This window comes from Podarcis cretensis (genome assembly GCF_951804945.1).
Source record: "Podarcis cretensis genome assembly, chromosome: 10".
NCBI lineage: Eukaryota > Metazoa > Chordata > Lepidosauria > Squamata > Lacertidae > Podarcis > Podarcis cretensis.
The window spans coordinates 23,858,679-23,872,948 of record NC_137179.1 but is presented as its reverse complement, the minus strand read 5'-3'; the positions used below and the strand labels follow the sequence as shown (position 1 = coordinate 23,872,948).

Here is a 14,270-nt window from a genome sequence, read left to right as displayed (position 1 = left end):
GGAGCAGACCTTGTGTGTGTGTACGTGCTCCCCCCCCCCCCCAATGGATATACATTCACGTGTTCAGGCAAATAAATGCCTTTTGTCTGCATGTATTCAAATATATGTTCACACCAATGATACCTGGAAACTTGTTTTCAAAGAGACTGTATTTTTAGTAGTCCAAATTCTGGACTCTACATGAATTGTATTACAGAAGATAAGCAACCTTTCACTGGAAAAGGTTTAATTCTTAATTTATTTAGGGAGCTTACTGCAAGAATGCTTGAGGACTTTTTGAAAAATGTGTCAGCTCATAATTAGTTTTTAGCAAGGAAGTACACTTGAGTACCATCCCTTTCCATTGCTTCAGTTCTAGATGCTTTTTTAAATGCAGATTACATTGCCTCCTGTGTCAGCTCTGCAGTGGTGTTTAATGAATCCAGACTCTATCCACTTGTCTTTACATGCTCGCCTTTACATGCTCCCCACTTGTCTAGGAGGAGAAATTAGCAGTTTTGTCAAACGCCAAGGGGCTGAGGGATTTTTAGAGCAGAGCTCAGTTGCTAGATGTGGCTTTTGGCTGTATTACAGGATTTGCAGTTCCTTTCACCAACCACCTGTGATGTTGGTGCAGCAAATAAGAAATTAGTTAGTGTGTAGGGATTTGGACCCACTGTTTCTGTTTACTCTTTAAGATGCAAATCCATTGGAAGAGTCAACCTCAGGGCATGGCAGCGTTAGGGGCTGTGAGAACAGGCCCCAGTCTTCAACTGGAAAAAAAAAGAACATGGCCCAAACAAAAACAAAAAAAAACCCCTAATATAGTCGTAACAATCCATTCGACTTTCAAAACGTTCAGAAACCAAACCATGGCTTTTGAGTGGCTGCAGGGAGCTCCTGCAGCCAATTGGAAGCTACGGAAGCCCTGTCGGACGTTCGGCTTCCAAAAATAGTTTGCAAACTGGAACAGTCACTTCCGAGTTTGCGGCATTCAGAAGCCAAAACATTCGAGAACTAAGCTGTTCGAAAACCAAGGTGCAACTGTAAATGTCAAAAGGCTCAATCAAACATTTATCCATCTTTTTCTTTACACACATTTTCTTTCAGGTTTCCGATTTTAACGTACCAGAGCAGTGTGGCTTAGAACACATTTCCCTTTAACTCTTGCGATAATTCTAGTCTAGCTAGGCATGCCCCGCCACTTAGAAACCTGTTTTCTTTGGTGGTGAGGCGTGTGGTTTGAACAGTTTGTAGAGAAGCAAGCGGAACATAAATTATTGAAGGCAACCCAGTAGTCTTTCTTTGCGTTCTTCCCTTGCTTTATTACATTTTTAGATTACTCACTTGACCTGCCCTTTTTCACAAAGCCAGATAACATACAGATATGTGGAGAATCTTTCCAATCGCTCTCAGCCTGCCTTCTCCTGAAGCTATCAATAAGAGCCTTGACATGACAAGCTGAGAGTGTGAAGGGAAAAGAAACACATGATTGTGTATGACCTGCTGTATGAAATGAAACGTTACAAGAGTTTCAGGAGAAGCAGGCTGTGCCTCTTAGAGTGCCTGGCTCTGTGAACCAATTAGTTTCTAAGGTGCCCCTGCACTTTTTATCTTTTCTTTCCCCGTCAGGAAAGGGATCGGCGGCTAAATCTTCAGCAAGTAAAACACTCAAAAAGAACGTCTCCACCACAGAGTTTAAGGATAACTAATCTCTGAAACTATATAGTATGTACTGAATTGCATGTTGCTATTGTAGGCATGTACTGAGGTGATGACATTAATTAAGGCAGCAGTTGTATACCCACTTAGCTAAGTGGGATTTGTGTCTGAGCAGACATATATATAGAGATATGCTGTGAGCCATAAACATTTCAGTGCAACTAGGAACTAGTGGTGGGGGAAGAAAATCCACTCAGTTCACGTTTAAAGGCAGGCCTACCTAATTCACACTTTCTGAAACAATAAACGAACCAAACCACAGCAGTTCTTTGAAACCTGCACTTCTCTGAATTTTGCAATGCAGTTTTCCAGTCAAGTCATAGGTAAAGGTAAAGGTAAAGGGACCCCTGACCGTTAGGTCCAGTCATGGATGACTCTGGGGTTGCGGCGCTCATCTTGCTTTACTGGCCGAGGGAGCCAGTTTACAGCTTCTGGGTCATGTGGGCAGCATGACTAAGCCACTTCTGGCGAACCAGAGCAGCGCACGGAAATGCCGTTTACCTTTCCACCGGAGCGGTACCTATTTATCTACTTGCACTTTGACATGCTTTTGAACTGCTAGGTTGGCAGGAGTAGGGACCGAGCAACGGGAGCTCACCCTGTCCAAGTCATATGTACAAAAATGCAAATGCTAGCGTAAAATGTGCAGAAAATACATATATTATTGAAAACAGCATATAAAGATGCATTCTGTTAGCAGCGTTCAAAACTTCCATTGTTCTAGGCGCATTTTGCAACAGGGAATTTCATTAGCGAGAGCAGTTTCTGAGCTCTGGGCACAGTACTCTGCCTAAGATTTCAGATTAAGACTGCAGAGTGGAAGGAAAGGAGGACCTTTTTCTGCCTCCCCACTTCCAGCTACTCTCTGAAGACTGGAGAAGAGGGTGTATGCAGGGGAAGGACTAGACCAAGTGAAAAATGAGCATAATATTTTGACTGCTGTTCATTCATTTTCAGCTTTGTATTCTTGTTATAAAAAAGTGTGCCTAGACATTCCATTGTTGCACCCATAACCTAGGCTTAAGGTGCCATATAGTTTCTAGCTTTCAAATCTCAGTTTCTAACACTCTGTTAGGGAACAGTGCTTTCCAGAAATGTGTTTATTAGGCAAAAATGCATAGATACATACATACATTAGGAGAAATTCACACAAAATGCAGATGAATTTTCATGAGGACTTTTTTTTAAAAAAAGCAAATTGATATAAAATGTACTTAAGATTGGAAAGTGAGAAACCAAGAAAAGCCGAAAATTATAAGATTTGCCCATCCCTACTGGGAACCAAAAGATGGCAGGAAATTGCAGATCAACTGTGAATTTGGGGGTGAAGCTAACTAGGGTGCCCAGCTGGGTGGGGAGGACCTGGCATGGTTGGAGGTGCAGATGTGAGAATAGTGTAAATAGTAGAAAATAAACGTATACACAGAAGGTAAATATGTTCAGATATATAGTAGTCAGTAGTCATCAATACCCCAGACTTTTAAGTCTCACTTCTCTCCTATGCATTTGCATCTTGGTTTTTTTTTGAGGGAAAATGGGTCTTTAAGCAAACACAAACACAACACAGCCCTCTCTCCCACCATTCCTCTTGGTCGCCCTGTTCTGTTAGCTCATTGCTTCTGGGGGATTAAGAAGATTGAGCCAAGAGGAAAATGTCATGTTCCACTGTGTTTCCCTGTGAAATTAACAGAGACAAATAAAAATGGAAAGGAAAACTGACACAGTCCCACATTATACAAAACTCAGAAGTGAGTGATGAAGCACAGCATTATTTCAACAAAGGAACATGTTGATGACACTGAGCCTCTATATTTATTTACTTTTAATCCTAAGAGATGTTTTCTCCTAGTCGCTAAAATGTACAGTTTATTATTTCCAACAGAACACTGGTTATCTTTTCTGTCAGGCTAAATGTATACTATTCAGAATGATGTTACCACCTAGCAAAGTATTCCTGAATATTTATTTAACCATCCTGCTTAGGAATAAATAATGTCCAATTGGGGTGGGCAGGGGAGAAATTCACTGCTAGTCCTAGATTTTACTCTTATACAAATTTTCTCTTTCATTAGTAATATTAATGTGGGATTGTTTAGAATTATCATTGGCTGTTTATGTGGTGTATGCATACTCATAGCACTTTGCACAGAACAGACTTTAAGGTTTTTTTTTAAGTCATGACATCTGGCTCCCAGCTGGATCTGTTGTGTTAACCTGTGCAGAATTGATTTCAGTTTTGTGGTCATAGGAAAGCACTATGGAAATAAAAAGAGGTAGAAACATTTTAAAAAGGGTATAGGTGCATGATGATTTCTCAGCAATCAGGTGCCATAGGCATGAGTCCCAAAAGTATATTTTATCACTAGATTGCTCACTTCTTGAAGGCTTCAGATTAAAAGTGCTGAGCCAGAATAAAAGTGTGCCTCCACTCTCCACCTAGCATGCATTTTCAGTTTCTTTGCCCTTTTTCTAATCTTAATTTTCTTTGCCTGACCTTTCCCCCAGCTTCTTCTCTTTTTCTCCTCAGAACTTCCCGTGATTCATTATCACAATTAGCATTTTTACTAGCACTAAATCTTTTTGTGTTAGATTGTTAGATATTAATTAAGTGTGATTTGGTTAGTGGATTAGATTTCATTGTAATATTGGATTTGTGTCACAATGTACTTCTTGAATTGCTGATTTTGTTTCGTTTTAATTTGTTGACATTTTTGTAACTATGCTCAAATATGTTGTTGTATTTTGATGCTAAGGGAACAGGGTGGCGCTGTGGTCTAAACCACTGAGCCTCTTGGGCTTGCCAATCAGAAGTTCGGTGCTTCAAATCTGCGTGACGGGGTCCGCTCCTGTTGCTCTGTCCCAGCTTCTGCTAATCTAGCAATTCCAAAGCACATCAGTGCAAGCAGATAAATAGGTACCGTTGCGGTGGGAAGGTAAATGGCGTTTCCGTGCGCTCTTGCTTCCATCATGGTGTCCCTTTGCACCAGAAGCAGTTTAGTCATGCTGGCCGCATGACCCGGAAAGCTTTCTGTGGACAAAAGCCGGCACCCTCAGCCTGAAATAAGGTGAGCACCGCACCCCATAGTCACCTTTGACTGGACTTAACCAGACAGGGGCCCTTTACCTTTACCTGTATTTTGATATTTATTTGATGCATATTGGGAACCGTTTGGGCACAATCCATGTTGGAAAAGTGGAAGATGAATAAACTCGTTACAACCTAACCTTTCTCCCATTTCCCCAGATGTCCTCATGGGGACATCTTCAAATAAGGCCTATGTACATAAAATTGAGGGACACGGGTGGCGCTGTGGGTTAAACCACAGAGCCTAGGACTTGCCGATCAGAAGGTCAGTGGTTCGAATCCCCACGACGGGGTGAGCTCCCGTTGCTCGGTCCCTGCTCCTCCCAACCTAGCAGTTTGAAAGCATGTCAAAGTGCAAGTAGATAAATAGGTACCGCTGTGGCGGGAAGGTAAACGGTGTTTCCGTGCACTGCTCTGGTTCGCCAGAAGCGGCTTAGTCATGCTGGCCACATGACCCGGAAGCTGTACGCCAGCTTCCTCGGCCAGTAAAGCAAGATGAGCGCCGCAACCCCAGAGTCGGCAAAATTGAATGTGCACAGGCCAATTTTGCACAGTTGATTTCCCAGATAACATCCAGTAATTAACTCCATGATCCCAGCCTACATACCATTAGGAATGGGGCAGAAGCAGCAGCAGGTGGGCAGGGAGAAACAAGCCTGTACTCACTCCCTTCCATGTGTATGAATCTGATTGAAGAGCAGTGTCATCCTGGTCCATCCCACTGTGTTTGAGGTGACATGGTGGTACGAAAGCTCAGTCTGTAGTATTTGATCCATTCATATATACTCACATATACAAATCATCACTTGACGCTGCAGACATCAAATCGATGAGCATTCATGTGTTAACACATCATGGCCTCGCCTGGTGCTTATTAAGGGACTGGAACTGTTGCTGTTGTTTGTTATGTTTTCCTCTAATGCACTGATAGTGAAGACTGCACACATTGGCTTTATGATGATTGTGCTGTACCCCAAAATAGATACTTGCATCACCATTCACACATTACGTCTAACATGACATTCTCAGCCCAGGAGGATGCATATCGCTACTCCCGCAGTCCACACATATCAGCAGGGTATGTTATCTCAGGAGAATATGGAGATGTATGACTAGTAAGTCATACATCTTACTAGTATGACTGCATTTTGTTTTCTGATTTCACTTTTCTAACAGACATTTCGAGATATATATTGCAAAGTTTCACTGGCTGGGTTATTATTTATTGAACTGAACTGAACTGAATTTATATACCACCCTATACCCAGAGGTCTCAGGGCGGTTCACGGAACAATAAATATTTGCTTGTTATAAATATTTGTTGTTGTGAATATTTGCTTGGGCTTCTTTGCTTTACACATAATGGGTGGCAACGATTATGGAACCGGCATAAGCTGTGCTGCAAGACTTTGCCCACCCAAAATCACTTGGCTTCCCCTCACTTCCAGCTTCAGGGTACACACTGCATGCTTCTTATTCGTTAGCAGCCTTGCGTCAAACCAGAAATTCAGGTAGCTGCCCTCCACATCACTTTTCAAAACCTTCTGTCTATAGATCAATACAATATGTCCAAAAGAGAAGTCACCAAAGAGTAATAGTACTCTTACTTTTATATCATTTGTTATGCAGCTGCCTTTGCAATAGCAGAAGGAAAGTCCCTGACCGCTTATATATTGTCTATATATTTGTTTAGTTTGCAGAATGGCAAAACAGAAAGGGCTTCTGTTCACAAGCCTCTTTTTCTTCCTGTATTATGTCCATGTCACACTGTGTTTCTGTGTGCATGCACATTTGTGTGCGTGTTTACATTGAATGAGAGTCAAATGCTTGAGTAGGGTGGGTATATTCAGTTCTGCATCTCTGATCTACATATCTTGGCTAGGATTGAGAGACAAACATTTCTGGGAAATACAAATCACTGCGGATCTGGGGCAAAGTTTGGATTCCATGGAAGTGCCTAGAATTGCAGTGGCATTGCTACTCAAATTATGTCACCCTCTGACTCTGGCTGAATTTAGCCAAATCATTCACTCTCCCCATGCCTTTCAACAGTAGGTAAAGGGTAACTCAAGCACTGGAGAAAGCTGTGGGGTATCTGGGCAACTAAGCTCTGGTTTCCATATGACAATGGATGATTATTTCTTTCTTTATATTATTTATATCCCATGCCCTTAGTACAAAATACAGTCCCAGGGAAGCAAAATTGAAATAAATAAATCGGGAACATCTGGCATTGATTTAACAATTTTAATGTTGCATTTAGAAAAGAAGCTAACGACACATTTTCAAGCAAATCAGCTGCATGTCAGTCACTTTTTCTTTCTTTAGAAGTCTGGAAAATACAGGATCATGCCCTCTTTCAAAACATCCAGTATAACAGATTTATATTTAATAAATCATTTTGACTTTTTAAAAATTGCTCTGACTCTGATAAATGGATTTCTAAATAACTTGAATATCCCCAAATTTAGTAAATCAGATTTGGGGAAATTAAAAGTACCAATAATGCTTGATGAGTTAAGAATAACAATTAGGAATTCAAAAGATGGGAAACCACCAGGAACAGATGGACTTCTTGGATAATTTTATAAGGTATTTCTTAATGAAATAGAACAAGTGCTATTTTGTACTGTTCATGATGCTATCTGTTTAAAGAAATTATTCCAATGACTTAGATAATCGCTAAAACAGTTTCACTGGGGAATATGTGGATATAGATTAAATGAGATTTATAAAGGAGAGAAAAATGTCTGAAAATACAAAGAGATTAATTGATATAAACATGAAATCAGCGAAAGTAAGCAACCACGTGCATTATTATTTCTGGATCGTAGCACCATAGAATTGAAGAGTTGGAAAGGACCACTAGTTCAATCCCCTGAAATTTAGGAATCTTTTTTGCCCAATGTGGTGCTCAAACCCACAACCCTGGGAATAAGAGTCTGGGCTCTTATTGACTGACATATCCCAAAAGCATTTGACTGGGTTGAATAGGTACATCTATTTAAAACAGAATATTTTAATATGGAGGGCAAAGTTAAAAGCTGGATCAAGCTTCTATGTTCATTGCCTACAGTGCACATATTGGCAAGCAGACAGTTAGAAGATAGGTTCTGTTTCCCTAGCAGGACTAGACAGGGATGACCCTCTTAGCACTTCTTTTGTTGGCCATACTATAGAATCTTTAGCTAGACCTATAAGAGGAAAGGAAAGGTTAATATTCAAAGAACACGGTATGGATATTGCATACGAAAATGCTATTGTATAATAATGATATAGTATTGATCTCTCATCCATGAAGTTCCTATATATATAAATATATATAAATAAAATGACTGAATATGGGCATATTTCGGGATATAAATAAATCTGAATGGCTAGGGAACAACTTCACAAGTGATATATTCCGTGAACCGCCTTGATATTCTGTGAACCTCCCTGAGACCCCCAGGTATAGAGTGCTATGCAAATAATAATAATAATAATAATGTAATGCAATAACTTGTATACATAACAAAGATTCCACAAACAAAACAAAAGCACTGTGAGATACTTAGGGGTCTGGATTATGAATAATTTAACTGAAATAGTAACAATTAATAATGAGAAACTATATAAGTTAATTGGATTTGGAAAGATGGTTGTTTATATATCACAGATAGGGGAATGTTAGTTATCAAAATGAGTTTCTATTAACAAAGTATGTCCAGATTTATCACCTTTAACTTCACTGTTTTCTAATGAATGTTTAAATAATGGGTTGGGCATTCATAGAATGGAAAAATGCATGATTAGACAATATAAAAAAATCAATTATACCTTTGAAGAAGCTACAGGGTTTATGGGGGAACAAGGCCTCTTTTGTTTCAGTGCTTTCTTTGTCAAATTAGGGACACAATGCTTCTCTGATAAGGAAGAATAAAATATTAAAAAAATAAAATGAATGCAAAATGGTATTTACATTTAATAAAGATAAAGGAATTATAAGCAAATTAGAACATAATTTCAATGAAAGAACAAAGGGCTAGTTCTTTTGTAAGAAATTGGGAGAGGCATTGGGCAAGAAACTAATCATGATTATTGGATTTGGCTAGGGAACCACACTGCATCCTGGCTGATTTCAGCTGACCTAAAGGAAAATTTTACTTTTTAATGTCAGTTGTATCTTACACCATATAAGCTGGATCTGAAATATAAAATAGGACAAGATAAGTGTTGATGGGGGAAAAGCAGAGTAGCTTTTATGCATATAATTTGGGACTCTCTCTTTTTGGAATACGGTGTGTAATGCCCTTACAGAAATGTTATGTTATTATATATCTCAAGGACCTAAGATTGCTTTGCTTAGATATTTAAAGACATACTTTCAGAAATTTGAAGGTAGCAATTTATTTATTAACAGCTGCAAAAATAACCGTAGCTGTAAATTGGCGGGAAAGTACTGTACCATCTTCCATTTAGTGGATTGAAAAAACATGGTCCCTACTGGTAATGATTAAATTAATGCACTATAAAAGAATACAGGTTAATCAGCCAGATAGTTATTTGGGAAAATAGACTATGTTTTAATGTTTTGCAATAACAAATGTCAAGGCAAATATCAAGGCAGTACAACCATATGATGCTTTCAGTTTATGATAACCGCCCCCCCCCCCCCCGGTGTGTGTGAAGTTCAGGTACTATTGTAATAAACAAATTATTTTGCTCTGCTCTTCTTCGCTCTGTTATTTTGCTCTGTTATTCTTTGTCTCTGCAAGCAGAATAGTTTTATCAGGAATCCATACAGCTATAAGAACTGTACAAAGCCAGCAGGGTTTGTTGTCTTGGGAGAAGAGGAAGGGTCATAAATCTTATTAGTACGATTGCATGTGTTGTTTGATTTCATTGTCTGACGCAGAAAACTTTTGCTTTTTTTATATAAGGTCTACAGAGCTTCACTAGATAGGTTATAAAAAAATTCTGTATACAGTCGTACCTTGGAAGTCAAACGGAATCAACTCCTGAAGTCTGTTCGGCTTGCAAAACATTCGGAAACCAAAATGTGCTTTGTGAGTGGCTGCAGGAAGCTCCTGCAGCCAATTGGAAACCACAGAAGCCCTGTTGGACGTTCAGCTTCCAAAAGAACGTTCGAAAACCAAAACACCCACTAGGATTAATCCTTCTGCACATCACTGCAAACTTGTACAGTACATTTGTACCTTGGATCTTGAACACCTTGGCTCCCGAACGATTGAAAGTTTACAGTGGTGTGCAGAAGGATTAATCCTAGGTGTGGCATGAGTTTTACACAACCAGCAGGCCATAGTCTGGGAACTGATGTCTACAGCACCTTCCAAGTGATCAGGTGCAGGGAGCTAATGCAGGGAAATCCAAAATCAAGAGTTGGTTGAATTCATGGGAGCTTCTGGTGGCTATTAGCCCCAGGAGCTAAAAAGAGACTCCATGTTCAAGAACAATATGCAGTAGATTTTTGGGGCAAACAACAGAGAACAGTCATCCCCTTCCTTTGCATCTGGGTAGCCATTGTTGGAGACATAATGGTAAAGTTGATTGACCTTTAAAGTCAGGGTTCAGCAAGGCAGTTCTTATGTTCAGTAGCTATGATGAGTTGTGTATACCTTAAGTATGCTTGCTATTCAAGTCCAAATGCACAGGGATGGAGCAGTTTGTGGATCATAAGTGTGCTTCACAGTAGCCTTTTTCAGATGAAATGCAGCATTGAGTGAACATATAGGACGATGGGAGTCGCAGATTGCATGTCTTGACCCACACTCATGACATCTATGTGTTCAACTGAAGGTCAGGACAGAATTTATGTTTGCCCAGTTCTGCGCATGTAAGGATTTGTTTGTGCAATCAGGAACCTTGAATAATCAGGGTTCAACTTACAAATGTATTGCCAAAACGTCTGGATTCTGTGCATGACAAAGGCTCTTCCCCAAGCTTTACAAGCTGTTACTGGATACTCTCTTGTCAAGATCTATAGTGGCGCAAAGCAGTAGCAAGGGGTTTTGGCACTCTTAAAACTTGAAGGTTGTATGCCAATTGTCAAGGTGATGAACTTACCTACCTGTGCTGTTCTTATGCAGAGGAGGAAGCTTACTGCTGCAGAGCCATCATGGGAAATTATATTGCAAGAATCGTTCTTTGAGAGTGCTCTAGTAATCAGCTCTGTGCATATGTTGGTAGGAAGGGGAAGGAGCAGATTTTATTTCATGTGCAATGAAATGGTCATTCACTTATGATACACACTCAAGAGAGGGGAGCAGGTTTTTGTGCTGGATGAGTAGCATTTGCAAATTACCTGTACATCAGAGATGTGGGTCAATTCTCCTCTATGTCCCTAGGCTTCATGGGCAGCCCCAGATGACCACTATAATATTGAGGACATTGGATAAAGTCCCAGAAAAAAACAGCAATGCATGCCAGTTTGGTGCAGGAAAGCAGTGTGTTAGCTGTTCTGAACACCAAATGGACATGCTTTCTACCCAGCAGCAAAGCTAAAGGTGGGTTTTTTTTGGGGGGTGGGGGGTTAATTAGTAGCAGCAGGTAACTTTTGTTACCATCCAGAAACGAAGTTGCCAATTTGAGAATTCCAAGGAGTAGAACAAAATGGCTTGATGGCATGTGGAGGAACATGTTCTAGAACAACGAAATGGAGTAGAAGAAATATGGAGAGCAGCACAAAAGGATGCACTCACTTTTTCAGCGCTTGTCAGGAGTCAAGTCCAAGGTGATTCTGAACCTCTGATTTGAGCAGGTTTAGGATTCAGATTGTGTGTGTGCCCCCACACGCATGCAGTCTCTATAAGAGATCCCATTTCCTGGCATGTAGCTGTCCCTGGAAAAACCCCTAGTTTTGCTGTTTGGGGATGCCTTGTTAGAATGTTTTTAGATGTTGTTAGTGTGAGGACAGACTACTTAGTTCAGGGGCATGTGGCACATGAGTTTAGGTCCAGACTACTCTGGAATGATTTCTCCTCATGAGGCCCTTCTTCTTTGCAGCTGACCAATAAGATTTCCATCATTTGAAGATTCATAAGTGCTGAGTTTTGTGTGATGAAAGCCATAATGTCAACAAGGCAGCTGTGGGTGGTGACAACTGATGTTTGGGGTATTATTCTTTATTTTCCCCCTGCGAGTTTTACACACAAACACAGCTCTTCCCCCCCCCCACTGCCCCACTTTTGCGGGTGGAAACTTTATTTTTAAACTTCAGATTCATATATAGTCACAAGATTCTGGGAGCTGGAACTTCAAGAAGGAGGCAAAACCACCAACTCGTATCATGAGACTAAGCAAAACCAGGCTAGTTAGGATCCCTGTAGCTGGCAGGCAGGCATCAGATGACAATGGTGCTTTGTTTGCTGCTGACCAGTGATGTGGGGGGGAATGGTTCTGTGTTCCATTAGCAGTCCCTAGAGCCAATTGCTTCTAAGCACTCCCTTTTTATAATCTAAACATGACACAGGAGATGCCTGGGATACAAGCGTGATGATTTCTCAACTTGCCAGTGCAGGGCAAGGAAAACGGACAAGCTTGTAACCTTTAAAAGAAAAAGGGAAAGGGGGAAATCAAATGCTATGTACCATTATATGGAAACACAGGGCCTGACGTGCTTCTAAAGTACGTACTGGAAAGCAGACTTGTTAAATAAAAAGACTACAAGCTGTGATTACCGTAAGAGAGGCAGAATGTATAGCAAGAGCAGGATGTGGGAAATACCAGCTCATTATTACTGTGACAGGAGCAGTAACAAAATAAAACAGAAAAGGATGAAGTAAGCAGGGATTCCCCATGGTGCAAGGCAATGATGAGAAATGGCTGAAATCTGTTTGTTTTGGGAGAAGCACATAATCTGACTGGGTTTGCTAAGAGCTAGGGTTCATCAAGGGTAGGGTTGCCATCCGTTCATAATTTTTATAGGCCGCTGACTATTTCAAGAACTCTGTCCATTAAAAGAGAGGAGGAGAAAAACATTTTGTGCTGCAGAATTGCCTGCTTTGTTTGTGTGAAGGTAGAATATGCAAACATTAAAATGAGCTGTCTTCGGTTTCAGAAAAGCATAATTTTGGAAAGAGGGCAAGTTCCCAGAAGGAACACAAAGTTACAGTAAATAATATTTCAAAAAAGAAGAAAAGAAAACAACGCTACTTGTTTTCTAGAAATAGCCAGAAAATTTAAAAACATGCCTTTTTTTGCAGAGCTATAATGAATCATGTTATTTTGACATTGACAGAAAAACAAAGTTGCCAAGTAAACTAGGAAGAGATTACAATGACCAGACATACTGATCTGTTTTTCAGCTCCATGGTTAATCATTAAAGGTAAAGGTAAAGGTACCCCTGCCCGTACGGGCCAGTCTTGACAGACTCTGGGGTTGTGCGCCCATCTCACTTAAGAGGCCAGGGGCCAGCGCTGTCCGGAGACACTTCCGGGTCACGTGGCCAGCGTGACATCGCTGCTCTGGCGAGCCAGAGCCGCACACGGAAATGCCGTTTACCTTCCCGCTGGTAAGCGGTCCCTATTTATCTACTTGCACCCGGAGGTGCTTTCGAACTGCTAGGTTGGCAGGCACTGGGACCGAGCAGCGGGAGCGCACCCCGCCGCAGGGATTCGAACCGCCGACCTTTCGATCGGCAAGTCCTAGGCGCTGAGGCTTTAACCCACAGCGCCACCTGCGTCCCTGGTTAATCATTAAAGGTAAAGGTAAAGGTACCCCTGCCCGTACGGGCCAGTCTTGACAGACTCTGGGGTTGTGCGCCCATCTCACTTAAGAGGCCAGGGGCCAGCGCTGTCCGGAGACACTTCCGGGTCACGTGGCCAGCGTGACATCGCTGCTCTGGCGAGCCAGAGCCGCACACGGAAACGCCATTTACCTTCCCGCTGGTAAGCGGTCCCTATTTATCTACTTGCACCCGGAGGTGCTTTCGAACTGCTAGGTTGGCAGGCGCTGGGACCGAACGACGGGAGCGCACCCCGCCGCAGGGATTCGAACCGCCGACCTTTCGATCGGCAAGTCCTAGGCGCTGAGGCTTTAACCCACAGCGCCACCTGCGTCCCGGGTTAATCATTACACAGCCTTAAAAGCAGTGGGCAAAGATCCATGATTCCACTGGTGGTATAATAAGTGCCTTGATACCCAGAATGGTTGGACTGTCCATAATTTGCCAGGTTAAAGGAATAAATGGCTTTTTACAAAACTGGCGATGGCATGAAACCTGAAAGGCAGCATTGTGTATAGTTTACTGTAAAAGAGAGAGAATTATAAGGAAATTAGGCAGGAGCACCTCAGAATTCTCCTTTTATGACGGTAATGAGATTTCCCCCTTACCAAAGCAGTCCTAATAACTTCCTTCAAGTGGCTCCGGGAAGGCAGTGCTTATCGAATGAAACAAACGTGGCCTGACAGCAACTCGGTGGAGAAGAGAGGGAGGCTGACAAACAGGCAGGCAGAGAGAGCATTATCAGACACTGCTTCAAT

At 41.4% G+C, this 14,270-nt stretch overlaps 1 protein-coding gene and 1 long non-coding RNA gene across 5 annotated transcripts in view; one reads left to right on the top strand and one right to left on the bottom strand.

The window, feature by feature from the left end:
• Positions 1-14,270, top strand: part of HIPK2 (homeodomain interacting protein kinase 2) — a 174,194-nt gene that overhangs the window by 66,774 nt on the left and 93,150 nt on the right. The gene's annotated exons all lie outside the window — the stretch shown is intronic.
• LOC307225415 lies at positions 3,215-5,849 on the bottom strand. Its single transcript, XR_013842988.1, has 2 exons — positions 5,453-5,849; positions 3,215-3,376 (listed from the first exon to the last, which is right to left on the bottom strand). It is a non-coding gene; the product is annotated as an uncharacterized lncRNA (long non-coding RNA).